The sequence below is a fragment of the Phyllostomus discolor genome, chromosome 3, assembly GCF_004126475.2.
Source record: "Phyllostomus discolor isolate MPI-MPIP mPhyDis1 chromosome 3, mPhyDis1.pri.v3, whole genome shotgun sequence".
Classification (NCBI taxonomy): Eukaryota; Metazoa; Chordata; class Mammalia; order Chiroptera; family Phyllostomidae; genus Phyllostomus; species Phyllostomus discolor.
The window spans coordinates 26,678,862-26,696,138 of NC_040905.2; the positions used below are offsets into that span (position 1 = coordinate 26,678,862).

Genomic DNA, 17,277 nt, shown 5'->3' on the forward strand with positions numbered 1-17,277 from the left:
TGTCACAGTATTAGCTAATCCTCCTAATTTCATTTGAAATCTTTCAAAGCCTCTGCCATCTGCATGGTGGCCGCCTGAGCTGTCCAGATGAAAGATTGCCAGGTGGGGAGTTTTACTTTAACTCTTGATTCAGCAGGTTTATAGCTCTGGCCACTCTGTGAATGTAAAATCCTGAAGTTCTGAAGTCGCCACTTAGGAATCCCAGCCTCTTCTTGTTAAGCTGCAGCTGTTTGCTAGATGAAAGCATGTTTCTGTCAATGTTAGGAGGTAACACCAGGTTGGCATCCACAGGACTGATCTGATACATTAGTTCTCCAAAATGCCTACCCAGGTTATTTGAAAGGAATTCTGACATCATATACTCGTATATGCTTATTGGCAGTGCCAAGTAATGGGGAAGGGCTTATTGTCAAAATTCTCCTTTAGTATCTGTTCTTCTCCCAGGGTCTGTGGTAGAGTGGATATTTTTCCAGCTATGATGAAGGCATCTTTCTCCACTTCTTTTTTTCTGTTCACCACCTATTTATGGGACGTTAGACCAGAATAATATTATAAAGGGAAGAAAATAAGACAAACATGCATTTCCAACATTAGGAAGACCCGTGCAGTGTTCTGCTCAAAAGCTGCTGGATCAGATTAACTTGACCTTTGCCACAGATCTGGACTTCTTGTTAGAAATGTCAGTGATGTCATTGGATAAGCACAGATGAAATGCAGGCGTTTTGTGAGACAACCACACATACCTCTGGTCAAAAGAGAATCCACTTGCATGTTCCCTTTCACGTTGTTAAATAACAGCAACTGGAAAAATATAGACTCAAATGTCAGGGCTTGTATTAGACGACACGTACATTTTTGAATTGCCCACATTTCTGAAAGGCACTATTATGTGCCAGAGATTTAAATATTTCTACGCAAAGCCATTCCCCTTTCTGCCTCTTAATATGACTTCATATTAACCTGTTTCTAGGGCATGGCAATCACTATACTAGTCTGTCTAGCATCGCTTTCCTGGAAAACCACTTAGAACCAAAAAGTAAGCCTAGAATCAATTACGCAAGCCAGGAGAGAAAAGAAGTTATGTTTACAATGGAATCAACTAATTGAGAACAAAGTTTTGTATTATCTTTTGGGAAGAATGAGATCATTTTGAGACAATAAAATATTTCATGTACTTAATATCATTTACTGGTAATATGTTAACTTAAACAAAAGGGAAAGAGAATCAATATGAATCAAAGTAGTATGTTACCTAAGAAACATTCTGGGATTAGGAATCAGAAGCTAAGAAGAATAGCAGAAACCTCAGTAGAACATAAAATGCAATTTCTCTGCACCAAAGAATGACCCAATAGCCTTCTAACCTCAAGACAAAAATTCTAGAAACGAATGATAAATATGACACAAGACCACTGGGGATTAAAAGCTTTCTTTTCAGGTACTGAAAAAAATGAATAGCTCTGAGAGATTTGGAGGATGTCCATCTGGTTTCTTTCACTTTTTTGAGCACCCAAAGACTGTATAGACAGTTTAGCATTCTAATTGCTGTTCTAAAACTTGGGAGATTTGCATCACTCATAAATGCTCATCCCTTTTCCATTTGTGAGTTCCTCCCCACTGTAGTCAGTCACTGAATTTCACTCCCTGTTCTCCTCCTTAACCCCTCTCCCCATAAATTGGGCTCTAAATGCCCAGGATTGACAATATTGAAGATTTGTGCAGCGTTTATTTCACTGCCCTATTTTATGACCCTCTAAGAATTTCTCACCCCCTTTCTCAGTGATTGTGACCCAGTCCAGAGTAACAAAACAGTGGTGACAACATTAAGCTGTGATGTTGAATTTCTTACCACATCTAATAAGGCCCATCTCTTTAGAAAGCAAGGTGCCAAATAAAGCTTTCTTTACACCTGAAAGGCAGTAGAGAAAAAAAGAGAGAAATTATATGTAAGCAATTGAAAAATGTTATGTATATGTACAACTCCCATTCTTTTCAAAATTTATATTCAGTGAATGGATGAGTGTTTCACTCACAAGGAAAAGTTTTGATTGCTGCTACATTAAAAATAGTTTCAGGGTCACCTGTGAATTGGAGTCTTGGCACAGGCAAAGTGCCGGGGAGAAAGGGAGAAAAGAAGGCAAAAAGATCAAAAGTGAAGCGGGGTGCGGTTACACAAGGGTGGAGAGAGCAGGTGGGCATCTGAGAGGAGTGAGCACTGGCCCTCTCCCGTCTCTCTGTGGTCACTCACGTTTCCGCCCCTCCTTCCCAGGGCCCTTCCCGATCCTACCCGGCAGCACCCATCTCCACCTGGGTTCAAAACTTCGGTACTCACCTGGTGAACACAGGTTGTGTTTAGATGAATCTCTGTTGGTCACGTCAGTGGATGTTTCAAAAATGGGCTAACAAAGGCTCCAGTTTACCCTGATTGGTTTACTTCCCATTTCTCATAGGAGTATGGATGATCCAGGGCTCTCCTCTTCTCCCCAGCTCTTCTCCCCTGCCTCCTCGTCCTCCTACTCCCTCAGTTTTTAGCAAGTGATGTACTTTCTTCAGAACTGCGTCTTACAGAATAGTTCCATCTGCAATATTATATTACTCTGAATATTTGAATCAACTAAAAAACTCTGCCTTCCCTAAGTAGCATATGAAGCACTTAATGAAACTTGGTACATGTTGTATGAAGTAGACTCTTTTATACTCACTATCATTTTGAAAACCATTGGATAATTTCATTAAGAAAAGCTCTGTGGATAGTATTTCTATTTAACATCCACTGGTGTATCTTTGACATTCAAGAGACACTCAAAGAGTCAACATCTAACCTAATCATATGGTATAGTTGTTTCAGACTACAAAACTTACTACATTTACTTATTCAATGTTCAGATAATTTTTTCTGGTAATTAAATACTTACATCTATTTCCTAACTTTTGTGGCTAAGTATGGCTTCTTTTTTAAAATGCGGGTGAGCGTTCCTAGGTCTGGTCAATATGGTGTAAATTGAATTGGCTTTCCCTGCATCATGCACTTCTCCAGTCCTAACTGCGGGCCGGGGACATGCACAAATGAGGAGCCTCACCCCAAGCCCACACCTGGGACACTGCACTGCCCCTTTTTGAGGTTCTGTTTAGAACTTTTGTTGAGCAATGACAGCCTTCAGCTAACATCAGATTACATATATTTTTTCAGTTTTTGTATTCCATTTTCTCTCTTACCTGAAGTTATGAATAAAGTCCTGCCTAAAAGTATCACTTCACTTTGTGTAAAGATGAGCTAAATCCCTAATATTACATAAGTAAATCAGCATGCTAATCCCATCTTTGGAATAATATTTTAAAATATGAGAAAAAGATTAGACTGAATTATCAAACATAAAGCAACAACCTCTCAAGTTAATTTTAACTCTTAAAAACCAAAGCATCTGCATAATTATTTACTATAGTTTGAAATAGGTCTTTGCTCAATATTTAAAGCAGCCTATATTTACATAAAGATTATAAAATCCACACATATGCATTTGTATGACAGTAGAATTTATACCTGTGTCTGTACATGTAGCGAGAGCTCTTTCTATAAATCTATGGAGAAGTAGAGAGAGAGAGAACTACAGGCAGTAAAACTCAACAGCCCATAGCTTCTTTCCTCCTGCTCCTCCCTACTTGGGTGGGAAAATTATACTGATCTCACCTAAGTTCCAGGCTTTCTGGAAAACTTGGAAGGAGTGGTGTGTTCTCAAGATGGAGGTCCCGAATTCTGTGATTGTATAACCTGTCAGTATTGAAGTGATCAGCAAAAACATTAGGGGAGGTTCAGTATCATCTGCATCCAAAATCTGTGAAACTCGTATCAGCTTCGTGGCAGTCAGACTCTCCCTCGGTGAAGTGAAGGAGAGACCATTCACGTTGTATCACAAAAGCACAGTGCAGAGCCTCCAGTGCCTCGTGCTTTGGAGCAGGACGGAAGTGGACCGTACGACAAGCTCTGCCTCCACCACTCATGCAGAAAGAGAACAATTCCAGTGATGAGGCACAATTAGTTCCATTTCATGTTCACATTACAGTGTACTTTTATTTTTATCCAAACATATTCCTCCAACTTAATCTTGGAAAAAAACTTTTTTAAAAATTGTATAATTTCTGACTATTGAAACAATCCCATCTATGAAAATTCTTTGTGAAACCCTTTCTTTGAAGGGTGTGTTGATCTTTCCAGGCAAAAGCAATACTTTCTACATAATCTTTGTCCTCTTCTTAAAGTAGTTGTTTCATTCTGGGTTTGCAAGGTTTGGCTTCCCCTCTGAGCTGATACAAACCTGCTGTCTTCAGAGGTTCCTTCTAGGAAGACGTAGACCAGGGCACACAGCTTAGCCAGAGTAGTGAGCGTCAGATTTCAACAACTAACAACCTCCCCCACCATTTGCTCTTCTGGCTGCACACAAACTGTGCAACTGGACCTAGAAGCTATGATTTTATCTCAGGTTACAAATTGTCTACACGCTTTTATCCCCCTAAAGCTTATGTTTGGGACTTCAGTCTCATCTTTCTTGTGACCACATGCTCAGATATTTGGATACTTTTTTATATTTCCTTGCTCATAATACATATGATCCCCACCCTGGCTGGTGTAGCTCAGTGGATTGAGTGCGAGCTGCAAACCAAAGGGTTACTGGTTCGATTCCCAGTCAGGGCGCATGCCTGGGTTGTAGGCCAGGTACCCAGGGTGGGCCATATGAGGGGTAACCACACATTGATGTTTCTCTCCCTCTTTTTCTCCCACCCTTCCCTTCTCTCTACAAATAAATACAATTTAAAATAATAATAATAACAACAATAATAATAATACATATGATTCCCAAGTGGTAATTATCTAACAAAATATTCTGCATTCGCTTTCTTCTGACATGTTTTAGCTGTCACGTCTTAAGCATGTCACTGTACTTGTGGTCCATTTGGAAGGATGAAAGCGAAGAGACTCACACAAAGTGAGACAGGGAAAGCCGAGGGCAGTAACTGTCCAGAATCCTTACTTGTCGTTTAGCTGGTGTCTGAATGCACACCTTAGTCCTCAATTCTACATCAATATTAAGACAGAAAAAAGGAGAGGAAGATGGTACTTCTTTAATATGTGTGTGATTATGTAAATCTGCCACTACAGAATGTTAAAACTAACCAGGAAATAGCCATGCTGGATGGAATATCCATATAGCATTAAAATATAAAACCAAATTATACCACCTGAAAAGAGAGAAAGCCCTTTTGTCACTTAATCTATTTTCCCCCGCAAGTGAAATCCCTGAGGGCAGCAACATCGTGTTTGAGGAAATGTAGTAAGAATTACACAGAGGTCTCAGGAGTTCTCTTTTACTAAGTAACTGGCTTTATGCTAGGTCTAGATGCCCTGCAGAGCAATTTATATCAACCTGTACAACAGTTCTCTAATACAGGTGTCATTTCCCCTGTTCTAGCAATGAAACAGCTGGTTGGAATACCTTGCTCCCTATCTCATAGCTGCTAAGTAACAGAGCTGAGATTCACGGGCAGAGTTCCCAGCTGGCCTGTGTACTCAACACTGTGTCTGTGAGCTACATATTTTACTACTGAGCTCTAGCCTGACATACACTCTGCACCATGAGAAATGTATGCCACACAGGACTATAAACTCACATTGGACCTTAGTTTTTCAGTGGAGATCCATTTGGGGGAAATTAACTTCCAATGTATCCTCATACTTAACACCTAAAGAGAACCAGCTCCTTCAATACTAGAAAACCAGATATACCAAATGTAACATTTCAGAGATTTCTCATTCAAAGGAGCCATTCCTTTAACTGGGGTTCTCCCTTCAAAACAATGATTTCACAGTGCAATTAATTTGCTTTCATTCTATAATTACATACTTCATACTTCATTCCCTGAACAAGATCTGTTGGAGCAGTTCATTCAGTGGAGGATGGAAAACTAAGTCGTCAATTCCGTCTTTCCCCAATGGGTGTTCATGGGGGAGGTAGACAGTGAAATGAATTAGGGCTGATAATTTGGAGGAAAATAATCTCAGCCATCTGAGACTCAGGAAATGAGCAAATGTTTTCCTGTGATAAATTTCCTATGTTGATGCATTCATAAGGTTATGTTACAAAATTTAAAGTAAGGTGTCTATTTTGATTTTTAAAGTCTTCTTAATACAATCAGACCTGGATGTATTTTTTTAATATTTCTCAAAGTATGATGAAGAAACAATTTTCTTTGAAAATGCTGTTTTGATAGTAATATGGTATGTGCCTAAGCATTTCATAGACATCCAACATTTCGAATAAAGATATCAGTGTTGGCAACCAATTTCTATCGTTATGGAGCAGCATTTTCATTAGCAGCTTCAACTGAGGCATTCAGATCTGAATGAGTTGCAAGACTAAACCTTTTTAATTAACTCCTCTGTAGCTCTGAAACATGTTGGCAGCTAATGGAATTTGAAGATGGAGTAGCATCTGGTCTTGAGATGGTTTCTATCGCCGTGGCTCACTAAGAAATGCTCCTTTGGAGGGGTGCCAATCAAATCCCTTCTACCATCATTAAAATTAATTTCACAAGCTAATGTAATTCAAGGACATAATAACTTAAGTTACTTAATGCTATTAGCCATGAATGCAGTGGTAAAAATAAGGAATACCTTTAAATAGTGTTATTATGCATATCTAACATTGTATAATTATTATCTAATTCTTCCTAGGTCAAATTTTGACTCCCTTCTAGACTATTTTATTAGAAATAAACTTACATTTGCATAGTCTTTGAATTGAATACAAATGTCTTAAGAGTGTGCACAAGCTTAAAATTTGGCTTTATTAGTCTTCCATTTCTACGACTGCACTAAACTGTAGTATTTTTAAAGTAATTAATCAAGAAGAATTGTTCTTCTGTGCTAATTGAAAACATATATTTAATATACACATGTAATACTAATTTATGATTAGTGGTACCTCATAGTTCATGGCTTTTCCGGTTGTTATTATAAAGAAAAAGACCATTTGATTTGCCAGCAATAGATGTCTTTTCTTTCAGGAATATCTCTGCACTACTCACTAATCACCTTAATAATTTGATTCTATTTTCCATTGCATATATTGATAAGTTGTATGTATATAATATTAAAATATTGATTGCAGATAGGAATGGAAACTCAAGTTCGTGTTTGACTATTTCCTCTTTAATGGGAAATATGATTCCCTTTTCACTACAGATCAATGTGTAGACAAGTAGACAACATTAGGATAATCTAATTTCTATTAGAAGTTTATATTTCAAATCAGCTATGCAGATACATTTTCAACAATGCCATGGTCATTTTGTCTCCACAAAGTCCAAATGCAGACACAAGGCCACCTGAATGGCTTGCTGGGTGATGCATTTGAGCCTTATCTTTATTCAGGCCCAGATTTAAAACATGGATTTCTTTGAAGTGAAAATTTTAAAAATAGCTAGGAATAATTTGCTGTCCTCCGTACTTCCACAATTTCCTTTAACTCATTACTTCATACAATTCTAGTTTTTACATAATTCCCCAGTGTTTTTTTTTTCTCAAGTCAGTGCAGTCTGGAGATATTTTCGTTGCTTTATTTATTTGCCGGTGGCTTTTGTCTGAGCGGTTGTCTGGTGATCATGTTTTAGTTCATAGGATGAGTCAAAATAGAAGCCTTATTTTGCTTTTCCCATTGTCTACATCAATTAGGACTCACTCTTTGCTTTGAACTTATTTCTGTCTCCAAAAAATAATAAGGAAAAGAAAAAGTATCTGTATCTCTGACTCAGAAATCTAAATTTTTTCTTCTTTGGTCTTTCCAATCTGAAAGAAGTAATTGCTTTCTACAGAGAAGGAAAATAGCTCTCTTTCCATTTTTAGTATCCACAGTGGCTCTCTCAATGGCCTAGCAAAGATAGAATTTGCCAGAAGCTTTAGATATGTACTTTCATGAAACTCTTTCTCTACATATTTTTAACATCACATAAGAATAATTTCAAGGTGATCTAGTCAGGATTTGGAAAAGCAAAATTTGAGAAATAAAAGTTTCTGAAGAGATAACATTAAAGAAATTCATGAGATTAAAAAAGGTTGACATTTCAAGTGTCTTCATTTAACAAAACAGGAACTAAGTTCTAAAGGATTCAAGAAGCAGTTAGTGAAAAGTGAGATTATGGTTCCGGTTCTGCTACTTTTTTCAGTGCAAACTTTTGCAATTTTTTTTTACCTTTCTGAACCTGAGATTTTCATCTCTAGCATGAGCAATCTCTAAGATGTTTTCCAAGTAATATTTTAGGCTTTATGTGGCAACACAGAAAGTTTCTTGCCTTTGTCTAGTACTCTTCAAATCTAGAGATTCCGTTCATGTCTGACTCCTAACTATAATTAAAATACATCCTTTAAAAAATCACTGATTTTCTAGTAACTTTTGTAACAACTGCTTTCTTTGGGTTTGGTAAAACAACCGACCTAAAAAGAATCACCCATACATTTGTATTTCAGTCCCTAAGAGCTTATTTTTCAGATAAACTTGACTGACTTTTTTAATGCTTTCTTCTTATTTTATGTATTTCATGGTAAAAAGTTCTCCTTGTTAGTAAATAAATGTTATTTAAACAATGTTCTAATCCAGAAGTTGGCTACACTTGTTTTCAACTACCACTAACATTCTTCCTTTAAATTTTCCATTTTATATTTTCATGATTTTTTAAATTAAATTGTACTATTAGCGATATTAATCCTGCATAGATTTGTGTGATTTAACTTTATTGGACAATTTTGTGTGGTTACAACCAAAGCAGTTTTAAGATTTAGTTTATCAACTTGGGACACACACATGTACAAACATTCAAACTAGATTAATATTTTAAATATGCAAATGTTTAATAGTCCCAGACAATATATGAATAATAGAAACAATGTACATATCGCCATCTCCTCTTTCCAAGTTTGTTTTTTTTCCCAAAATTCTATCATGTACTAACAACCCATTTCCCTCCTTGAATAACTCACTCATCTCCTACATATATACAAACATTCTCAAATTTCTATGTGGAACTCAGCCCTGCCTAGAGGCTATAGACCCATATTTTTAGCTGCCTACTAGTCATTTCCATCTGGGTATCTGTCTCCTCTTTCAGCCTGTCTTATCTTGCTAGCCCTCACACTTAAAATGATAGAGTGATATAATTGGTCCTGAAATCAGTTACTCTTCCCTAAATCCCTTATTTCTAGTCATTGTACTTCCCTCTGCTCCCAGATCAGGGAGGTTCCAAATCTTTGATTGTTCTTTGACTTGTGCTTTCTTGGCACCACACTGAACCAGCAGTAGACCACCCTAACATAACTCACCCTGTCCTCGCATAAATGCCTCACCGCCCACATCCTCCTTCCTGACCTCACCACCTCAGGTGGCAGCGCCTTGGCTGGTCTCTGTATGGAGGACTCATCCCATTCCAGTCACTTGCCCAATTAAACTTCTTCAAGGACAAACTGCTGATCCCATCTCATCAGCTCAAAATTCTTCTGAGCTTCTGCTTAGCCAGTCTCATAAAGGCTCTTTATTGGCAGATAAGGAAGTCCAAAATCCAATTCCATCTATCTTTTCTCTACCTCAGTACAAGCACCCAGTATTCTAACCTGTCTAGTGTTTACTCTTCACCTGAAAGTATACAGTAGTGTTAGTTAGATACTATTACCAAAAGATACTATTACTAGTAATTACTATTACTATTACTATTAGTTAAAACAGCTATTCTCACCTTGTACTTGACTGGGGTTCTGTTTCTGGCCATAAAGAAGTAACTGGTAGTAAAGGGACACTTATGACATAAGCAACTCTAACACTGACTCCATCTATGAGGCATGTGTTTTCAGGCTTTGGGAAACAGCTTGTGCGGGCCTTGATTCTCGATAGAAAAGAAGCACACGATGAATCTAGCTTTCTGCCTACCCTGGTGGCATGTGGAGGGGAAGTGGAGGTCTCCATAAATTAAGGAACAGGTAGAGCGTGGTGCTTCTGAAGAGACTAGAATTTGAATACCAGGATATCAGAGAAGAGGAAAATGTAAAATTTGCATGGGGCAGTCCCTTGGGTCCTTGGCTGAGGGCTGGGTACACATGCATAAGAATGAGTCACCAAAAGTCTCATGTGGGACAACTCACAGAAATCAGGAAAACACTTGACTTACTATTATCGGGTCGCCAAAATGGAATAGCCAAGTGGAAGAGATGCACGGGCGAAGCAGCAGGCACAGAGCTCCTGCATCTCCTCTGTGTGCACCGCTCTCCCAGCCCCGCAGTGTGTTCGCCATCTGGGAAGCTCTCTGAGCCCCACCATGGAAGGTTTTATGGAGGTTTCAATGCGTAGGTGTCACGGATTACATTAATGGCTGCTGGTGATTAACTCAATCCTCAGCACCTCTTCCTCCTCCCCACCTCAGCTGGAGCTAAAATTCCAAGCTTCTAATAAAGTCTTGGCTCTCCAACAAGCAGCACCCATCCTTGTTTCAAGAACAATCAAAACTACTCTGTGGTTGCAGAAAGCAGATAGTGGTTGGGCTGTGACTACAAAGGGTGTGGGGAAACTTTGAGAGGTGACGGAAATGTTCTGTACCTTGATTCAAGTGTGAATTTCCTGATTGTGTATGTAGAGAGAGATTTATCAAATTATGTACTTGTATGTATTTCAGTTCAGGCACATTTTTATCTTAAACTTTCCAAAAAATTAACTACTTCAATAAATTCAGTTTGAACTGGAAAAGAAAACAAAGAATGAGAAAAAAATATCTCTGAACTTCACTGCTTCTGCTTGTTTACTTTATTCTTCTAATTTATTTTCTTCTCTTTAAATCTTACCCGTCTCCAGTTTCAGATGGTTTCTTGAGGAATTGCCCTAAAGATGCATTTATATAGCAACTACCAAAAAATATTGTGCCTTATAGCTATTTGTGTAAATTATACATCTATAGATATAAATGTACACTGCCTAAGGCAAACATAATAATATACCTGTTCATTCAAGAAAAAAAATGATCGAACCAGACATTGGGCTGTAAAACCTAAGCAGAGAGGACATGGGCTCAGACTTCAAGACTATTTTTGAATTGAATTTTGAATTATTTTGTTCACTGAATGAATCTATTATTAGAATTTAATCCCCAACATTCATTTCACAGATATGGAAGTATTACCTATGACACTTACTGAAATGTTGCCAGCCATTGCAAATAACAATGGTGTCCAATCAATTGTGGTTCATGACTTAAAGCATCCAACCGTTAATGTCCAAATCAAATAAGTGAAAAAGTAACTTATAAAAATTCAGAGAAGTACCAAATGCTACATAAGGCTAAAAGAAGCAGCCTAAGCAAAGGCCCTGGAGGGAGGGAAATTTAACTAGAGACTTGAAGAGAGAATATTAGGTTCAACCTTACAACCTTACAATATTGCTGAGATTCCACCATTTTTGACCTGCAGAAATGGCAGTTGCATACGGCTCTAGCTAGTATCTATCAGGGCCATGTTTCTGGCAAGAAGAGGACATGTGGAAAGGCCCCAAAGGAAAATCCAGTGTGATGTATTCAAAGGACTGAACAATTTAGTTCAGTTTCTGGAAGGCTAAGCCCTAGGGTGAGAGTTGAAACTGGAGCAACATAAAGGTAAAAATTATAGAATCAGACGCCCATTGTTTCACCTTGGGGGTGGGGCAGACAGAGGGACAGAGAGAGAGAGAGACAGAGAGCACTAACGCAAGAAATGGTGGCTGTGATCAAAGCTGTGTCTGGCCTGGACACTCTTATGCTTGGCATCTGGAGGGGCCACTGCATCCATCTGGGGATGGTCCGCTTCACAGGCATCACGCGTCTGTGTTCCTATTTTCACTGTTTAAATCCTGGCTGTAGAGCTGTTTTCCAGCTGGTACTCTTGCATTAATATACCTGCGAACCCTGGAAAGCTATAGTGCCCTAGACAATATGAGAATTATGCTTGGATATGTATAGTCCACACCGAAATTTATTCTTCTGTAGGAATTCAGGATTGATTTTAAATAGCATATACTATATTAAGAATAGTTGTAAGACACAGCCTACTATTTGTACATAATCAACTGAAATGAATTTTTTAAACTTTTTCAAAAAATATTAAATATAGGCCCAAACTGGCATAGCTCAGTGGATTGAGCATGGGCTGCAAACCAAAGCATCACAGGTTTGATTCCCAGTCAGGGCACATACCTGCGTTGCAGGCCCATGTCAGAGGCAACCACACATTGATGTTTTTCTCTCTCTCTCTTTCTCCCTTCCCCTCTCTAAAAACAAACAAATAAATAAAAATACAATCTTAAAAAATATATTAAATAATTCCTAAAGGCTATCTGATTATACTCACCATTTTATTATAGATCTCTAGATTCTTTTCACTTATTTGTTGTATACTAAATAAAAACATGATGTTTTACACAGATCCTCAGTATATAAAATTTCAAGTTCTGTAACTCTTTTTGAAACACATTTTAGTAGCTAATAATGTTAATTGTCAGGAAGTGCATCCATATAGTGCAGGGTAAATTTTTAATTCACTCATTTGTCACTTCCTCCCATCAGCACTTCCCTGTCGTTTATGGAGAGCTCGCATGCTGAGTGCACGGAGCCAGAGGGCTTAAGGGACTCCAAGACATTGACTGTGCGGTGTTTAGGGCCTTGACAAAGATGAGGGATGTCAGGCTCTCAGTTTAGCGAGTTACCCACCGAATGCAGCAACACAGAGGAGAATGGGGAGACAGGAAATAAAGGCTTTTCAATAATGGATCCTGTTTATTTGCTGGTTGTCAGTAATTTAACTTGACTCCTTCTGATCCGTTCTCGATTGGCAGATGAACTCAGAGTGCACCAAACAGCTGTAATGTTCCTGACGTTCAGACCAGTTTTCACTAATGAGTATTTATTTATTTCTTCCCTTTGCTCTGGGTCTCAACCTGAGCCTCTGTCATCCATGAAGGTTAGTTGGACCAAGCTCACGTAGTGGTGACGTGTCAGTATACACATATGTCTGCACACACACAAGGTGTTTTCAGTAAATGTGTGTTATTCTCATGAGGAAAAAAATGTAATAACCCAAGTTTCATAATCTGTATAAACCTGAAGAAGGAGTTTACTATAATTTGTGGTATAGACATTCAGAAACTATTAATTGTGGAGCTAATAAATAAAAATAGATGAATGTAGTAAATCTTGAAATAGTAAATAATTTTACCTCAATTTTACTTTACAGCATTAAAGTAAAAATTTTACTTTAGTGAAAAAAATAAACAATGTTCTCCTGAATGGTGATTTTGAGGACATGATTTTTAGTTACATTAAAGACAGTTACACAGATTTATATGATGAAAGTCATAGAGCTAAGAAACAACCCCAGCTTTTGTCATTTAAAATATAAGGCATTAATAAAATGCAAGATTTTAAATTTATGAATATTTGGAAGTTATGTGAAAGAAGCTTATCAATATGATGTTTTAAATATTTTGATTAGTGTGGCAGTTAAAAGCATTCAAATGTACTTGTAAAAATAGATTTGAAATCTGAAAAATTGCTTTTGTCCTGTCAGTCTTTAGACTAATTGTCACTAAATGGTGACTAAATATGAGAATTACTATCACTATTTAAATTATCACCACATTTCATAAAATCTAGGATGTGTTTAAGTTAACACACACCATTATTTAATTACCACTAAGAGAAAGGACAGAAGGAAGAAAAGAAGAAGAAAAGGAGGGAAGAGAGGAAGGAAGGGAGAAAAAGAAAAAGGGGAAGGAGAAAAGGAGACAGGAATGAGGAGGGGAAAGAGAAGGGAGGAGGGAGGGAAGGTCGAGAGAGGAAGGGTGTAACTAGAGGGGATACAAAGCTTTTTTGTTACTTAAAATTTTCATTTTATACCTATTGGAAAAAGTTCTTTTAAACTCATCTAGATAAAATTTTAATTATATATTATTATTATACCTTCTTAAAAATGAAAATAGAACTTATTAATTTGGTTAAGTAGCTCCAAAACTTTTCCACAGTTTTTTTGTTCCGATTCACTTTTGATGTCGTCGTCAGCACCTTAGTGCTTCACACACTGTCATCCCTGGTGACATCAGAGGGGTGAGGGCACAGCACAATTTTAGAATGCGTTTCATGGTTTCCTCTGTGTGTTTTGAACTGTTGCGACACATTCTGCAAGTTTTGTTTTCTTGATTTCACCAGAATATGCCACTGGAAGGTTTTCAAACAGCTCCCAGAATTGACATTCCTTCCTCAAAGTCCTTCACGAGTTTTTTGTGCCCAATTACCCAAAGTCAAACCATCTTCTGTCACCATATATATGGTCCCCTTTACCCCTTACTGCCTCTTCCTTGTGTGGTGGAGACACAATGCAGTATATAGAGCATGTATCACAGAAATGTGCCTTGAAACTTATATAATTTTATAAAGCAGTGGATTGACCTTGATGATGATTACCATGCCCAAATTCCCACTGCGGTGACTCTGTAGACAGATAGCAAAACCAGAAAGAGTAGAACTTGGAGTTCTAGGCATTCTGAAAAACCCGGGAGTGTAAAAGTGTGTATGAAATTTTAGTTTCTTTCAGATAACATCATGATTTCTGTTCAATAAAGAGCCAAATGTCATTCCTGAAAAGTAGAACAGAATAGAAAGGAGATGCGAAGAGAAGAAAGAGGCTTAGCTGCCCCTCTGAAGTTGATATGAAACAGTAACTTTCCAAGTGTGGTCCTCCAACCAGCAGCAGCAGGAGCGCCTGAGAATTTGTTAGGGATGTAAATTCTCTAGCCCCATCACCACCTTTCCAAATCAAAATCTCTGGTATGAGGCTCACAATTTGGGAATTAACTGGTCCTCTAGGCAATTGGATGCATGCAGAATGGTGAGAAACACTGATACAGAAAATAGACAATCATCATTCTGTAGGTTAAAGTTCTACCCTTGTTGGTGTTATTAATATGGAACTGAAATATAAATTCAGGGCACAGAAGAGATGGCAAAACACAGAAGCAAGAAAAGTAGAACAGAAGCACAGAGGACAGTGTTACAGTTCTAAGAATTACACAAAGGGTCATGGAGATTGCTTGGCATTTCACATAGTGAATCTCAGTATTCTTTTTACATTTTCAAACTTTTCTAGGCATCATACAGAAGAAAATAACCATTGAACTGATGAGTTTAAGTTCGTCTTAAAATGTGTCTATGAGACCAGTGCAATATACAGATGATGCATTAGGAAATTGTATACTTGAAACCCATGTAATTTTATTAACCAATGCCACCCCAACAAATTCGATAATGTTTTTGAAAAGGAAAAAAAGAGTGGCTGGAATGAAGCACAGAGGGAGCAGTTTCCTACATATGAGGGGGCTCGAGAACTGTGACGTGACCACCATCGGCCTGAAGGGGACTGTAGGAAGCTGATTTCAGAGGTGGCAAAATGTGAAAAAGTGTGCATCTCAGAATTACTGAATACACTATTGTATCATTCACTTCTTTTTCCGTTACTGATCTTGTGTAGTTAACTCAAAGATAGCCATCGCTTATCTTATGGGGGGCTCCGCTTTAAAGCTCATCAGGTAGTTCAGAGCTTGAGGGCTTTGCTTTATGTGGGTTTCCACTTTGCACAGGTCAGGCAGTAGGAGCAAAAGGTATCTCTTGAATTAGTGTTTTGGGCTCCTTTGGATATATTCTCAGAAGTGGGATCACTAGGTCAAAAGGCAGATCCATTTTTCAATTTCTGAAGTATCTCCAATACTGCTTTCCACAGTGGCTGCACTAGTCTGCATTCCCACCAACAAGGCAAAAGGGCTCCCTTTTCTCCATATCCTTGTGCTCACCTGTTTGTTGATTTATCGATGATGGCCATTCTGACAGGTGTGAGGTGATATCTCATTGTGGTTTTAATTGCATTTTTTTAATGATTAGTGATGTTGAGCATTTTTTCATATATGTCTTCTTTGGAGAAGTATCTATTCAGATCCTTTGCCCATTTTTAATTGGATTTTTTGTTGGTGTTGAGTTTTATAAGTTCTTTATAAATTTTTGATATTGACCCCTTATCAGCTATATTTGCGAACATGTTCTCCCATTCCAAGCAAGGGTTGTCTTTTTATTTTGTTGATGGTCTCCTCTGCTGTGCAAAAACTTTTTGGTTTAATATAGTCCCATTTGATTATTTTTTCTTTTGTTCCCTTGCCTGGGGAAATACCTCAAATAAAGTATTGCTGTGAGCAATGTCTGAGATTTTACTGCCTGTGTTTTCTTCTAGAACATAAGCACCCATAGTTCACTGCAGCATTATTTACAATTGTCAAAATATGGAAGCAGCCCAAGTGTTCATCAGTAGACGAGTGAATAAAACAACCACGGGACATTTACACAATGGAATACTATTTGGCCATAAAAAAGAACATTTTACCCTTTGTAACAGCATGAATGAACCTGGAGAACATTATGCTATGTGAAATAGGCCAGTCAAAGAAAGACAAATACCATATGATTTCACTTATATGTGGAATCTAATGAACAAACTGAATTAACAAGCAAAATAAAAATAGATGCATCAATAGAGAGCAAGATGACAGTTATTCATCTGGTGGGGGGTTAGGTTAGGGGGTGGAGGGATGGAGTAAAAAGGAAAAAAGACTCATGGACATGGACAACAGTGTGGTGATTGTTGGGGAGAGAGGGATATGAAAGGACAAAATGGTAATGGAAAAAATACAATAAAAATAAAAAATAAAAATTGTAGTAAAACACACATAATGTAAAACTTTTTTTAAAAAATAAGTTATTTCTTGAGATGGAGAGCCCATATCTTTGTTGTTAACAGCATGATGTAGGCTGGAATAATCTCTGTGGTGGTGTCTGGAACAGAGAATGTAGACAACAAAGAACCTTCAACAAATACTCTGAAGACCCAAGATGTGGTTGTATAATCTCTCCAGTCCACATTAATATGGAATATTTCCCTGGCCTTGCTCAGCAGAGAATATAGAAGCAGAGATCAAAGTCAGGAAAGTTTTATAGAGAAAGCTTTGAAGGAAAGTCTCTAAAGGGCCACCCTGCTCTTACTTTCTTGAGTGTTGTATAAGATCATTGCCAAGGGTAGCACTGCAAACAGAATTATGCAAAAAGCAGAGATGTAAAACCACTTATCAATTTTATTTCTGCATAATGTGTATGGGAATTAAAACTGAAAAAATATATATGCATACA

The 17,277-nt window shown here is 37.8% G+C and overlaps 1 protein-coding gene across 4 annotated transcripts in view; it reads left to right on the forward strand.

Moving 5' to 3' along the window:
• Positions 1 to 17,277, forward strand: part of CTNND2 (catenin delta 2) — an 828,740-nt gene that overhangs the window by 196,969 nt on the left and 614,494 nt on the right. The gene's annotated exons all lie outside the window — the stretch shown is intronic.